Genomic DNA, 15,310 nt, shown 5'->3' with positions numbered 1-15,310 from the left:
GGTCTTCAGTCCCAGCCTGCTCCAGCGCGGGCTTTACCACAGAGCGCCGGCCATCTTGGGCGGCCTCCGCTCCCCTCCGCGGGCCGGGGGGGACAGCCTGCCGCCCCACCGCGGGCTGCGGGGGCGTCCCCTCCTCCTTCACGGACCGCGGTACCCGCACAGGTATTCCTCTCACATTCCAATCCCGCCACTCGCTGCAGGTTCCCCTTCCTAAACCCGTTCTCCCACAGGTGTTACCGCCATCGCTGAGGGGCTCGGCCTGGGCCAGCGGTGGGGCCGGCTTGGAGCTGGGGAAGCTTCCAGCAGCTTCTCACAGGAGCTACCTCCACAGCCCCCTCCCCCAGAAAAACCCACACCACACAAACCCGGAACAATACCCTATTTTAATAATCTTTTGCGCATCTAAAGACATCTATTTTATATCTACAGTAAATAAGCATTCAGTCCAGTCTATACTTTGGACAGTAAAGGATAGCTCCAATCTTCGTCTCTTTCTCTTCTTCTTCCTAACTACACTGGAATGCCTAAAAAGAGGCAAAATAGCCTGTGGGTGGCTTCTCATCTTGACTTGGAATATTAAAGTGAGCGGCTTGCTCTGGTGATCAGAGTCATGACTAACTATGCAGGCACTGCTGGAAACAGAAAGATTAATTGGATAAGCATTCTATATTTGCATAGAGACTGAGCGATAAAATTAGTCATTATCAAGTGAGAGAAATCTTTTCTGTAAGAGGATGTATATGAAAATTTAGCCAATGTCATTGTACTTTTTCTGGTTATATATGTATGTATTTATAGAAAGGGACAGATGAAGAACGTGGTCAAATAAACAAGCAACAAAACATGACAACAGTGGAGTTGCATTGACTGATAACAGACTGTGGGTGTGTGAACAAATGCCTGCAGCACACCCAAGGCATGTATTAATCACATCTACTATACATTCTGCATTGCGGGGTTATGATTTTAAAATATGCCTGGAAAAGTAAATCTATTGAAAGTTAAAGTGATTTTAAACACTTGATTATGGCAGGTGAGATTCCTATGGAGTATGTTTGCCTTTTTATTATTAGAAATAACTTTTTGCCTTTGCATTTTTTCAGGTCATTTGCAAGCTGACTAATTTCAACAAACCTTTCCCTACCTGAAAGTGGAAGGGGTTGTCAAACTGCAAGAGAGATGGCCAGATCCTAAGATGAAGGGTAAGAGCTTGTGAAAACCCCCTTGTGCCTAATATCATCTTATCCTTTGAGGTAAAGGTAGGCATGTACGTGGAGCTCAGAAAGGGCTTCTGGGTTAGGGATGTTTTTTACTTTGATGCCTTCAAAGATTTTTTTAATGTATTCCTTCCCCTCGCAGCAAAAGTCCAAGAAATTCAAATATGGGCTGAATTCTGGGAGATTGTATAAGAATAACAAACCCTAAATTGTTAACTATATCAATTGAGAATATTTCATCTCACACTAAATTAAATAGCTGTATGGTAAAAGGGAATGAGGGATGGGGAAGCCATCCTTCTTCTTAAGCAAATACATGGTTTACTAGCTCCATCCTAATCTATGTTTGTTACTGGGCATACTAAAGATGTAGATTATTGAACCCTCCAAGTAGTTTGCAGATTGTTTCCTTTCAGATAATAATGCTTCTTGAAATAAGAAAAAAAATAAGAGGATGACAGGTAATGATAAATTCACACTTAACACCGTTTGGTTTTTTTTCAGCTGAACATATTGCACCTTTCTTAGCTCCATAAAAGGGTGATTTCCTTTTACTTACTTGGGCAGTGAATCAGATCATGTTAAATAGCAGATCTAAAAACACTTCCATCAACAAACTGGGTACACAAATAAGGTTCAAACAGGTTTTTCATAGTGGGAAGGAATTACAAACTGTGTGCCGGAAAGCTGCAATAAATTTCTCTACTAAAACAAAGCAACTTATTTCTGAAAAATGAAACTTCTCTCTCTTAAATCGAGTTGGTAACAGGATAATAGCTAGGCTGGAGAATCTCGTCCATGGAGGAGAATGACAATCTGAGGCATTGAATTTAGAATTTTCCTGAGGTATGACAGCAATACTACCAAACTGAGATGTTTAGGGATCTCAGACAAAAATATTTCATTCTTAGGTTTCATTTCTGTTGTTCCTGAAATGAAAGTTCTTTCTTCTTTTATGAAATATTTAATCAAAAGCTCAGATTTCCATCAAAAAACAATTCTGAGGGAATATTTTCAAAAGGTCCAGTTCTTTTTCCAAGTCAAAATTGTCTCTGTGCTAAAATGCATGGAAGGACTTCCTGAGGTTTTGAGGTCTTGAGGTTTAACAGCATTTATAGAGGAATATCCCTGTGAGTTGTTACTTATTATTCCAGATACACCCACAGGGAAAATGTGAAGGACATTCACTGTCGTCAAATAGTGTCTACTCAGCTGATGCTTCTAAAAAAATTGAGAGATATAAGAAAACATAACAAACTAGGCATTTATATTCAGTACCCTCACAGTGATCAAAACCAGATAAGAGGATGATGAGGAATTGGTTCCAGAAAATGTGCACAAGAATCATAGCAGGACCAAGCTTGCATATTTAGATTTTTCTGTCATAGCCATTTTTGCTTCATCTGTCACTAAAACCAAGACAACTTTCCAAATCTTCTTTAGCTATGTATTCGTGTTCACTACCAAATATTAATAACCACAACAATATAATAATCTGGGTTTTTTTTCTGCTAGAATTTTGAAATTCAACTGAAGTCAGAACTCCCTTTTTTAGGAGTTGTATATGTATATATCAGAACAAGCAGGCAGAAGAAGAGAAAGGAAGTAGCTTCCACTAGCTAGCAGAGTAGTAGAGACCTTGGAAGATAATTTTAATCTCCTGACACTTTGTTATATGGATGTCTCAAAGCCATGCTATAGTGTGAGTTCACTTAAATTTCAGATGAATGGGCCATCAACCAGACATTTGTATGCTCTGAATTTACAGAAATACATTCTAGAGAGAGAAATAAAAATTTAGCTTATATTCTCTGCTTGTTGCATAGATGCATTTACTATTAATGTTAATGGGACCAATGTGGACGTATAAAGAGACTCTTCATTTACAGGATCTGATATGAAAGCAGAAGAATTATGAAGTATTGGGAGAGGGATTGAAGTCAAGTTAGAAGAGATATAAACCTCGTATCATGCCTACTGCATTTAAAAATAATAAGACTAATCAGACGAGAATTAAAACTGCAACATGAGAGAATATCTTATGAATGTGAACTTTCAAAATTACATTCCATGGTTTTTACAAGTGCTTTTTTATAGCAGAAATTAAAGTATAGACAGAAGTAATATGTCAGGAAAATTTTAAAATAATATATTTCATACAACTGGTTACATGAGAACGCACATATAAAAGTTTTTTATTACTTTTTTACTGTTCTACTAGCAGATTTGAAGATAACTTTATAAAAGAGGCCCTAGAGTCTGATATTGCAGTCTAGAGTGACCTAATATCTCTTTATAAAGTAAATATCCTTAAGGTGAAATACTCTCTCCTCTGGCTTAAAAGCTAAATTAAAAACTGTAACTATTTGTATCAGTGCATGAACTGTATCTTTTGGGTTTTGAGCTTTAAATATGCCTGAATTTTCTGACATTTTCTCATATTTCACCGTTCTTGGCATGTAGCCCAAGACCAGTGGCCAGAGTAATGGTTCCAAGTGATAAAAATGAAAAAGAGAAAATGAGGTAGAAATATACCTGTCCTTCCAAAACAATGGGGAACTGTTCAAGGTTGAATCATTAACGGCAGTCATTCAAGTCCCCTCACAGTTGGAATAGGATCCAGAGGTTTGATTTGAAAAGAGAGAATAATCTCCTAGATATCAGGGTCATTCTTTTTAAGTGCTATATAAAGTGTCCTCTTACGTTGTTACCCTCACATTTTCAAGTTGCTATTCAAGCATATATTGCTTAAAATTGTATTGCTAATATAGTACTTGAACAATGCAGTCACATTTCACAATGTATTTTATTTTACTTCTTTCTTTCACCCAGCAAATACAACATTTAATTTTTTTCTTTTATTCTGTGTAAAGTCATAAATTAACTAGCTATAAAGTCATAAATTAACTAGAAAAAAAAAGAAAAAACAAGAAAAAGTTTTTTTCTTAATATGAAAACCTTAACAAACAAAATATAAATCTAACCAGAGGAAGTTATATTATATGGCTGTATTTTATATTGTAGAACTAGAGAAAGAGCAAAGCAGTAGAGAAGCCACTTAGAAAATAACATTTGCTCTTCTAGTGTTTTTTACTGTTTTGAAATGATTGTGACTGAAGGGATAGTCATCTGAATTCATCCCAAGTGAAGCTGAGCTTAGATGAAAGATGGTGACCCAGGAATGTAAATTGTAAGTTCAGCCAAGTTCAGCCAAACAGCCTGAAACCTGCATTAATTCTGTGATGGACCACTTGCCCACTGGCATTGGATAAGATGCAAAAACACATCTGGGTAAGACTACCCAGCTCCAGAGAAGACTTCCAACCTGTTCTCTCTGCTAAGAGTACAGAGAAGTCATCTAGAATAAGCTGTGTTTATCCACCACCTAGAACAGATAAACACTTGTTCTTTCTCAAAAAGAAAGAGAAGCAGTTGCTATGCATAAAATTGCTACATGACGAGCATTCTCCTGAATTAAGAGATTTGAGGCTACGGTTCTCAAGCATCTAAAACATACTGTTAAAGTAAATATTTGAACCCAACCTCTGCCCTTTACAGATAAACAGTCTAGGTACAGCACATTCTAAGGTGCTAGGTGACTATGATGGGAAAGTACAAAAGGGAACAGCATTTTTTCTGTTGGTGTCACACTATAATATCAAGTAGTTAAATGATCACTAAGCAACAGAACAAATTATAATGATAATGTCAGTGTTTCATACTAAGTAGAACATGTCAGCAAGAGTTTTTGTCTGAGAGTAGTCCAAATTTCAGTGAAAATTGTGGGACCTGAAAAAGCTGAAATCAACTTGGAGACAACAGTTCCACATTGTGGAACTGAATTCTTGGCTACTGAATGTGAAGAGATGTAACTGTCTCCTTGTTGCGTTTGTATGAGATAATGCGTATTTTAAGCATACTCATCAGACTGAATCTTGCAGCTAGGATAAATAGGAAAACTTTAATTTTGTAAATTATGTTGGATCTTAGCTGTAGTAAGGGCACAAACTGATGACTGGTGTTTTTGAAATAGGTATTTTTGACCTGACAGAAGAAATGGAAGAGGCAGAGAGAAAAAAAACAGAAGTCCTTAGGGTTAAATTGGTGGTATCTACACTTGTAGGCCTGCCTTTTATGCTCTGTACTTAAAAACATTCTGAATCTATGTCAGGATAAGAGCCAGATATGCATCATCCCTCTATGCAGCCTTGTTTCCTTGGAAGGGAGGAAATCATAGTGTGGTTCAAAAGATCCCCTATTCTGCAGAATGAGAGTGCCTGAGATTCACTATCCCGCAGTTCAAACCTAGCACATAACAAACCCAGGAATCTAGGCCTAGGTTCTTTTTTTTAAATTATTTTTCTGTGATTTTATTTGGAAAATGTGCACTGGCATCCCACAAAGGAAGACAAACAATCCTGAGCTCTTGTAGATGATATAAGGGAAGGGATTATACATAGTCCCTTTCATTATAACAACAGATATGTTGTGGTTTTTTTTTAATATTGAAGCACACCAAACCAAAAATATAAAGCTGTGCCACCATTTGGTAAAAGAACGTATTTGCAAAAAAGCATCTGAAACTGAAAAAAAAAAATAATCTAACAACATAAATTCACTACAGGAATACAAATGGTGTTCATTTATTTTTCCAACATCATGCAAGGACTTTTGGAAAATCACATTAGTATCTCTTAATACCTTGACATAGCATTCTTGATACCTGAATATCAAAGATTTAACTGCTTATTATTCAGTAGAAAGAAGGCAAAATGAATAAATTTATCCATATTGTGGACAATGGTTCACATATTTTACTCAAAAAAATCACTTTTAAAACTACATTCACATTTTTATAACAATCTGAAAAAGATTATTAATTAATAGCTATAGTGCTCCACTTCCTAGAAAGCCACAAGATGGCTTCAGGGCGGTCATCTACTTTCCTTTGGGTAAGTGACACATAAGGTTTCTTCTATATTAGTAAACTGACCAGTGGCAGATCCTGTTCTCTGGTCCTGAGGTCACACATCCAAGCATGACATGGCCACATCTATAACATTAAAATATCTCACCCTATAAAACCAGAATCCAGACTGTATAGTGGAAAAGGTAAATATGACTATGATGTAAGGACGTAAATATAGATGGAACACTTGCTTTACTGAAAATTTATAAACCTCACTGTTTTTGTGATGAGGTTTCAGACTCAATTTCTCTAGCTTTTGCTGGTGTAGTCAAGTAGAGGTGTAAGCAATAGCTACAGTAAACTCAGCTCTGTGCCATGCTGCATGTCTGGATAAGAATAATCTCTTTTCTTTCATGCCTATGCTTACCCTAGTCCTACAAACTGATATCACAACAAAAAAGCGCCCTATGCTTCCATTAGTTTTCCACTCTAAATCTGGAACCCAGTAATACATTCCCCATTTCCTTCCACATCCTTGTCATAGTGTACTCCTCTCCCATTCACCTGCTCCCTGCTTTAGCCAGGATCACAGTCTGCTCTCATGATATCTTGTTCTGTACTTTGTTCTGCCTTGACATTGGATTCAGGGCCAGCGTGCAGTTGAGGGAACTAATCAGGTTCCTGCAGGACATTCTGGGAATATAGGTCAGAAAATCTGGACCTGCTTCTGCATAAACCAGTCTTTGCCACTGTTTTGCACATCAGCTTTAACTGTTTGGATAGTGTGATATGGTTAAGACATGTTTTTAGGTAGTTTATTTCCAATAGCTGTTCAAGTTGAGATACTTAAACAAAGGCTATGAGGAAAAATAAGTCAGGAAATGGAAAAATAAATGTATAATTTAAATGATAGAGATATGTGTTTCTGTAAAAAAATCAAAACAAACTGTAGTCCAGTGATGAAACAACGTGTCCAGTGACAAAATACTTTCTTTTTTCAGCCCTTTTTTCTAGGCTTTACATAAAACGGTACAACTTTATCTACTGTAAAATGACTAAACTAATATCTAGTCATTAGATCTTCAGATTCATAGCAAATAGAGTACAAAAATGCTTATCACTATGCCATATATATATAAAGCTATATCACTATGATGTATATATATTATATGATGTCTGAGTTATAGATGTGACAATACAGAATATGACAACATGAACCAAGGTGCCTTGAAGTGCTTATTTTATTTATTAGGCCTCATATATATGTATATATACTGAAGGGCAGAGATGAGGTGAAGTAATACCTATACAGATAAAAAGCTGTCTGCTCTAAGCTACTATCAAACATAAATCTGTAGATAGTTCACTGATGGCTGTTACCACTTTGCTTCCAATAATGTTTCCTTGAAATCTTGCCAGATTTAAGTTCTGGTAAGAGAGAGTTCTGAATTACTTTCTATTGTTCATTATTTAACATTTTTATGTAGCTTCAAATGTATGCATTTAACAGTGGAGTGAAAAAATATATGGTCCTTGCCTGAAAGAGACCAGCTCTCACAATGAAACAGAAGGAAGTGATGCACACAGTTAAAGTGAGAATAGAATTACTTATAGGTAATTTCATATGTAGTCCAGGTGTGGGGTTTTTTGAGAAATAAGGAACCTTAGAGGGAGAGGGGAGCATGGGAGGAGTTAATCTGTTGCAAACCACAGTACTGACAACATTGACTGCACTATTGATGGGCAGGGAGAATTTCTGAGTTTTTCTTGATATGATATCCACATTGGTATGCCCCTCCTCATTAATGTGGTATTAAACCTGAGCCCAGAGCCACAAGAATGACCTTTTTTATTTGAATTAGCAGAGTAGCTACTACAGGCTAATTTATTCACAGGTGTGCGTTGTCCAGGACAGGGGGTGATTATAATATATTAACCAACGGTTTGTAAATGATGTTGGACTGGATGTTTCTGTCCTGTTGAAATACATAGTATACCAATGGAAAGTTGGAACGATAGTTTTCCATTACTTAGAGTTCTGTGTGGTCATCAGTGTACCACTGAAACATATCACTCACTCACTGATCCTTGTGAGGGCAGTGGTTTCCCTTGGTATATATAAACAACCTGTAGGACTCTGGCACTAGAGTGACTCAAAGGCAGATGGTCTGCACACGTGTATGGGAAAGAAAAGGCACACTTTACGTACCATACTTAAACCAGGGTCCAATGCAAGAGATGTCCAAAGGTAGGAGTATACATGGCTGGAAGTTGGGAACACCAAATACATCTACGTACCACTTTTGTAACAATAAGGAGGTAGACTGACAGACCTTCAGAAAAATGGGTATGCCTGTGAGAATATGTAGAACTTACATATCTCCCCACTTTACGCACAAGGTACAAAACTCAACCAAAAGAATTTGATGTTCCCATAATGCATCCATATATTAGACATAGGAATTGCACCTGTAGATTGATGAAGGTTTATTTGTAATTCTATCTATACATAGGCATACGTTTATCAATCTTCAGACCAAATATAAGTAGTATACATACACATACACACGTATGGTTTGGTATCTTTGTTAGTGTCCCTAGTGTCTATAACAGAATAAATGACATGAACACGAGAGATAGCACTGGCTGTGAGTTTCAGTACTAGAAAACTATTAATTATAACTGTCTGCTGTACTGCACTTTATGCATTTGTCTGTGCTCACGGAACTGAAACACATAAACCAAAATCAAGTTAAACTTCCAGAACAGAACATTTGTCTTATTCAGTAACTACCGTTCATCTGCTGTTACATATCCAAAGCTTGAAGTATATGAATTATCTTGCTTATGCTGGGAGTTTGATTATATCTCCATTAATTTCATACTTTACATTAATCTATAGCTGGTAGAATCATGCTATAGTAGCTGTGAATTCCTTATAACTCCTAAATGAGAAAATGATTGGGTTGACCAGAATTTTTGAATGATAGTAATACATGAGATGATACACTTGAGAATTAATAGTGAAGCAGTTTCCTAAGAGGATACTATTGGTAGGATCCCCAGACATCTTGGAATGCCGACTATTTTGGTAAACTGAGCTACCTGTAAGGATAATTTGCCTCAACTCTGGTTTTCCAAGGTATGCTTTTGATATTTCACATATATTTTCCTTCATTGTTTCATGGCATCTTTAGAGTGGAAGTAAGAGTGTAATAAGTGGCCTAGATTCAGAAAAGCATTATGACATTCATTGCTGGTAAATCTTCTGAATACAAGGACCTTAATTTCATCTAACAGTCACTTCAGGTTCCTTCAGGCTTTCCTGACTGTTTTTAACTGTCTGCTAAACTACATTTTAGAAAAAAGAGGGTTAAAAAAGCATATAGTCAACATGTTACAAACGTACATGTCATCTCCATTGCCTGATGAATTTCATCCTACACACTGTTAGAAAAAAGTGAGTAGTTGCCAGTGCCATCAGGCCTGGAAGAGTCACCAGCATGGTGATACCAAGATGCTTGATCCACCTGTCCGGATCAAGCTGGCCAGCCAGGGAGATCGCCTTCCTTCATTCCCACCTTGATCCTCCTGGTGGCAGGAGCAGTCTCAACTTGCATGGCCAGAACAATGGGTCTGGTTTATTGTCCTGCTCCAGCTGCAGTGACAAAGCAGCCTAGTCATTTGCTGGCTGCCTTAACACTTAGTCTTTTAAAAGAAAGAATTTTATCAAAATGAAACTATTTCACACTTGTCTGAAGAAAACACATATCATTATCATTAGATCTTGCATCTAATCTGTTGTAATATAATTTTTTATCTCCTCACTATTACCTGCCTTCTGGAGCTGTTCAAGACTGAAAAAGTCTTTGTTTCACTCACAACATGGATGTGTTTCTTTTTCCTTTAGGAGTTCCATAAAAAAAAGAAAAAAAGAATTCTTTTTCAGCTAAAAAGATCAAGACATTATTTGAAAGCCATTGATACAGTGAATATTTTGAATAAGAAACAAACTCAGAGTGAATAGCACAAAGAGAATAGAAATGGAAAGGATTTATAAGCAGCTCTGCCCCTTCCTATCAATGTTACCACTGGGAGTTCCTCTCCCCTAAGCTTGGTTTCAACTGTTCAGTGACTTTCTGAGTTATAACAACATTGGCATGATCTTCCTTTGGCCCATTTATGGCCTCTGAGGCCTGTGTGCTTCTCAGTCTTCTCAGCAGTTTGTCAGTCTCTGCATAAAATTCAGACCTCCACCCTCTCACTGTGATTCTTTTAGTTCAGGTTCTTTTTGCAAAATCCTGTAGGCCCTGGGACTTTCTCTGTCTAAGCATGCCCAGTTGTTTTCCAGGACTGAGCTCTCCCTGTCTCTTCAGAGATTATAAAGTCATTCTTAACACTTTTTAAAACACATGCACACTGAAAATCAGAAGGAAAAAAAAAAAGATAACATAGGTCACAATGATTCAAAGCATAAATTAATCTAAAGTCTTTTCAGCCTCTGTGTGATTCATTGATTTGTGTTTTGCACATGATGGACTGAAAGAGGTTTCAAAAAATAGTTTTATATTTTTGATGAAATGGCTCTAAAATTATTTAGATTTTATCATAGTCTTAATTGCTGTCATGGTCAAATTTTTTTTGTTTGCTTTGCTGGGTAGCCTCCATTAATAATTTCCCCTAATTCAAAAAACTTCAAAATAATTTTCCCTTAAAAGCCACTGTTGAAGCCACTTCAAGGTTCTTCTTTCTAACTCTAAGATAAGAAAGGTGACTGTACATGCAGTACTTTCTATTCAAATACTGTATATTCTTTTTCTGTAGTGGTACATTCTGGAAATGCTCCTTCTAGGAGGTTTTTCCAAGCTATTGCACAACATATACTGTGTGGGGTTTTTATTGCTTTTGACAAGTATTCCATTTCCCAAAGAGGAATTAGGGCGAAGTTGTCTAGAACAAGAAATTCTGACTGAAATTGGTGAGCAGCTTGGGCTAAAATATGGGGGAATTTTTCAAAAAGTTAAAACATAGTTCATTTGTGAAATACTAACACATTTTATTTTGACTATTCAAAAAGAAGTTCTTTTCCATTCAAAACATTCTTCATTTGAAAATAAATCTAAATATTTCTGAAGATAGTTTTGAAATGTTTAATTCAAAAGATTTCAGAGTATTTAACCCAGGATTACCTATATTGACTCCAAATTAATCTTAATATTATTTTGTTGTTGTTGCTGCTGTTGTTGAAGACAACCCTACGCTTTATCTTGATTATCCTAACTCTTACTCAAAAATCAACAGGAAAAAAAATGGTTCAACCTGAACCATTTTTTCATGAAGTTTTAGTTTGACCATGGATCAATGATAAATAATTTTTCCAGTATTATTTAAGACCCAAAGAGCAAATATTATGGGGAAATTCATGAGATTTCCCTAAGCAAGCTTTTCCTTGTACTTGCTTCCCCCCCCCCCTTTTTTTTTTTTAAGGACAATAGGTAGACCTATTACTTGGCCCTACCATTGACATAATCAGAAATTCCCTTTGATGCTAATGGTGAGGTCTACTGATGGTGTTATCTTCAGGTTTAAAACACCGAAGTATCCTGGAGCTACAGACTTAAATCCCAGTAGGACTGAATCAAACTTTAACCTTCAAAGGCAGATAGATCAATTGCTCTTGTGTGATGTTTGGTTTAGACCTTTGAAATGACAGACCTTTCTGTTCTGTTTGGAGACTAAAGCTGCAGTGGCCTTATTCTTGAAGGAAAAGAGTTGCTTTTGTGAATACAGTTAACAGGCTTCCCAGAATTATGTAGTGGGTTGGGACACATAATATGTATTTAAAATACCTTGGTACGAAAGACCCTCATTCAAATATAAAATATGATCTCTGTGTATTTATATAGACTTCCCAATTAGCTAATATCCTGGAGCTCAGATGTCCTAACAAAAAAATGAGTCATATTTGGTATTTGAATCATGTTTTTTGTTTTCAGAAAATATTGTTATGATATTTATTCATCTGATAATGATCAACTAATCAGCAGAGAAAAATGAAACTCCGAATGATTTGTGAAGTAGTAGTACTTTAATAAAGAAAATTTTGAACTGTCAAAGACATGTATCAACCTACATTCTGACAGGTGATACTTCGCAGTTCATGCAGGCTGTGTTCATAAATACTGGGGTTTAATCATAATAGTATTTTAAACTTCATATCACAAAAAATGTATTTACAATTCTAAATGAATGACTGAGTATGAAATAAATCCCTGAATTTGAATATTTCCAGGCCTCTATGAATCTGGAATTTGTTGGAAATTTTTCCTCTTCAGATCCCTTCCTAATAATAATTAATGAACTTAAACACAAGAACTTAAAAATTCTTCATTTTTAGAAGCTGTCAGTTTAAAGACAAATGTTCTGAGGAAGCAAAATATCTTCTTCAGACTAAAAACTGGAAATACAGTATCAATTTTATAAACTTTACATATTGAGTAGAGGTTTTAGGAAGATTAGTTACCTGGCTAGAGAGCTTCCAGACAGATTATGTTTCACTGGTATATATTCTTCTAACATTAATATAAATTCTTTGTATCTATTATCAAATTAATACCTTTGAGGCAGTGAAAGGATTCTTCTGGTAAAGCAAATTGAAAACATTTGGAATTCATTCTTATTTCTTATCAGCAGGATTGCTGTCTAGTCCCTCAAGCAGACAATCTCCAGTACAATACCATCTGATGCTGTCATTAAATCCTCAGCGTCAGGTTTCCGTAGCAACAGAAGAGCTCTCTCTGCTTCACTGTCTGCATCTGAAATCCGGAACAAAAACAGTTAATCTTATGCTGGTTTTCTACGGGTTTTTTTTGACAGATTTAATCTCAGACCTTCTGTATCTGGAAAGAAGTGGTAAGTAGCAGTTAAAGTTTGTGATTATTAAATTATAGGGCTGTATTTTAGTTGTTGATGTACACGCACACCAGATGGTGGCCTGCTGTATTCATCACCAGATTAGAAAGATAAAGTCTGGGCTATATGTAGGCCTACACACGCGCTTTTAAGTTTACTTTGTAAAGCATAAGAGGTTACAGGGCTTTTAGTGCTTATTTGAGATAGCTAATCTTGGAAAGCTTTACTTTTATTTGATAATAAATTTGACAGGATGAACTTATTCCCAAGGTATTTAAAGTTAGTTTCGATGTTACTGTTTTCACACTGTTATCCCTCTGCAGGCTGACAATAGCAAGCAATATACAAGTTACACAGAGTGTATCCCACTTAGGAGTTATTGTTCACAGAACAGACAACTGTATTTAACTCAAAATATATGATAATAATTAAAAACTGTGACCAGAACTCACATATGATTTTCATACAGAAAAACTGCAAAATGCTTCTGAATGTGATATAGAGACTCTGTGTTTGTACTTACTAACATATTCTAAAGAAAAGCTTTTCTGTGTTCACTAAAAGCATTAGCTTTTTAAATTTCTAAGACAGCCAAATGTTCCAAAAGGCAGTAGAAAGTCCACCCAGCTAGCATGGAGAGCTCCCAGATCAGTGGAGTTTTGAGTTTCATTTTAGTAACTATCCATTCTTTCTCATTATACTTTTATGATCTTATTTTGTTGTTGCAATTGATAACATGTATGATGTTTTTAAGGAATTTTACTTAGATACAGTGTCCTTTTTTTGGAAGCAATATTTATACACAATGTAGCTGATACATTTTTAAAAACACCTTCATAAATAAGCCTGAATTACTGTCATTTCCTGGTATACAAAACTTGGCTATATTAATCGTGAAAGCTATGATATAGGTTGAATAAAACAGTTGTGACTGTTGCTTTATTACTTAAATTAAACCAAGATATTGTGCCTTTATACTTGTGAAGATTGGAAGAAAAAAGGTAACAGTTTGGTATAATAAGCATTTTTGTTTATACATTTATGAGAGTATGTTTTGTTATTTTTTAATGGGCCAGGACATCACTAAGAGGAAGAGATACTGTAGCAAGTATCAAGCGCTTTCACAGAATCAGTATTTTTGCCTTTTTGTGAGGCATCTCCAGTTATGACTTCTAGATATATTTATTTAGTACTAAAATCATGCCATTATGTGTTATACTAATATTTATATAACTGTTAAAGTTATTTAAATTATATCTTTAATTTCATGTTTCATTTTTAAGTAATTTGCTAAATAATTCTGGTGATTAGTAAGAAGTCTTTAAGCAATTTCATTCAAATACAATGATCATCTAATTAAGGGTTAAGCCTCTTTTCTGAAGTAACTAGGACAATGATAGTCATTGTCCAAGGGCCTTTTCCATGTAACATCAGTGGTAGCTGGCCTTTGCTAAAGAACGGTCTGATATGAAAGAGAAGATAATCATGTGAAAGGCATGTAAATATTTACTGAAAATATGTTATAAAGATAGAATATCATTTTAACATGACATATTTGAAATGTTTTAAACATCGGAAGGCACATACACCTTTTTTATACATGGTGGTATTTTAGGTTCATAATATTGCACAACAAAAATGCCACTTGGTTTTTATACATCTCTGAAGAGGAGTTAAATAAACCCACCAGAGGAGTTTGTGCATTTGAGGTATCTAGTTAGGACATTTTCCAACAAGAAAGGGAGTAGGAAATTAGCAGACCCTTGACTACATAGTATTACACTAGCAGCGGCACTGAACTGATTTGAGGATGAACAGGGAATGGAAGAAATCCACTTCTTAGACCTTTGGCACAGACCTCTCTTTTGCAGTGATTTGAAGATAGTAATGGGACAGTAGCAAAAACCCCACACATCTTGACCACACATAGGTCATTACAAATGGCACACAGTGCTAAGAACTGCAACCTAGTAAAGATCCCTGTATGTCCTCCCAGTACAGGGCAGCACTCAACCCACTAGTCTAAGTAGAACCAGTTGTAGATCTCAGGCCACGTCTACTGATTTTCAGCAAGTTTCTTAATCAACCCTTGCTTTTTAAATAAATTTTTCTTTCTTCAAAATGCAGTTGGTAGTTTTCTACTATACCAGTGATGTTTCAATAATCAATGTTTCAATAATAACATTTTGGCATATTTTGATAACATAATTACTAGAGCTTTATAAGTGCCTAGCCAGACCTTACATCATTTTACTGTAAACACAAAGCAACC

This window comes from Buteo buteo, chromosome 15 (genome assembly GCF_964188355.1).
Source record: "Buteo buteo chromosome 15, bButBut1.hap1.1, whole genome shotgun sequence".
Taxonomy (NCBI): domain Eukaryota; kingdom Metazoa; phylum Chordata; class Aves; order Accipitriformes; family Accipitridae; genus Buteo; species Buteo buteo.
Note: the sequence above shows the minus strand (reverse complement) of the source record.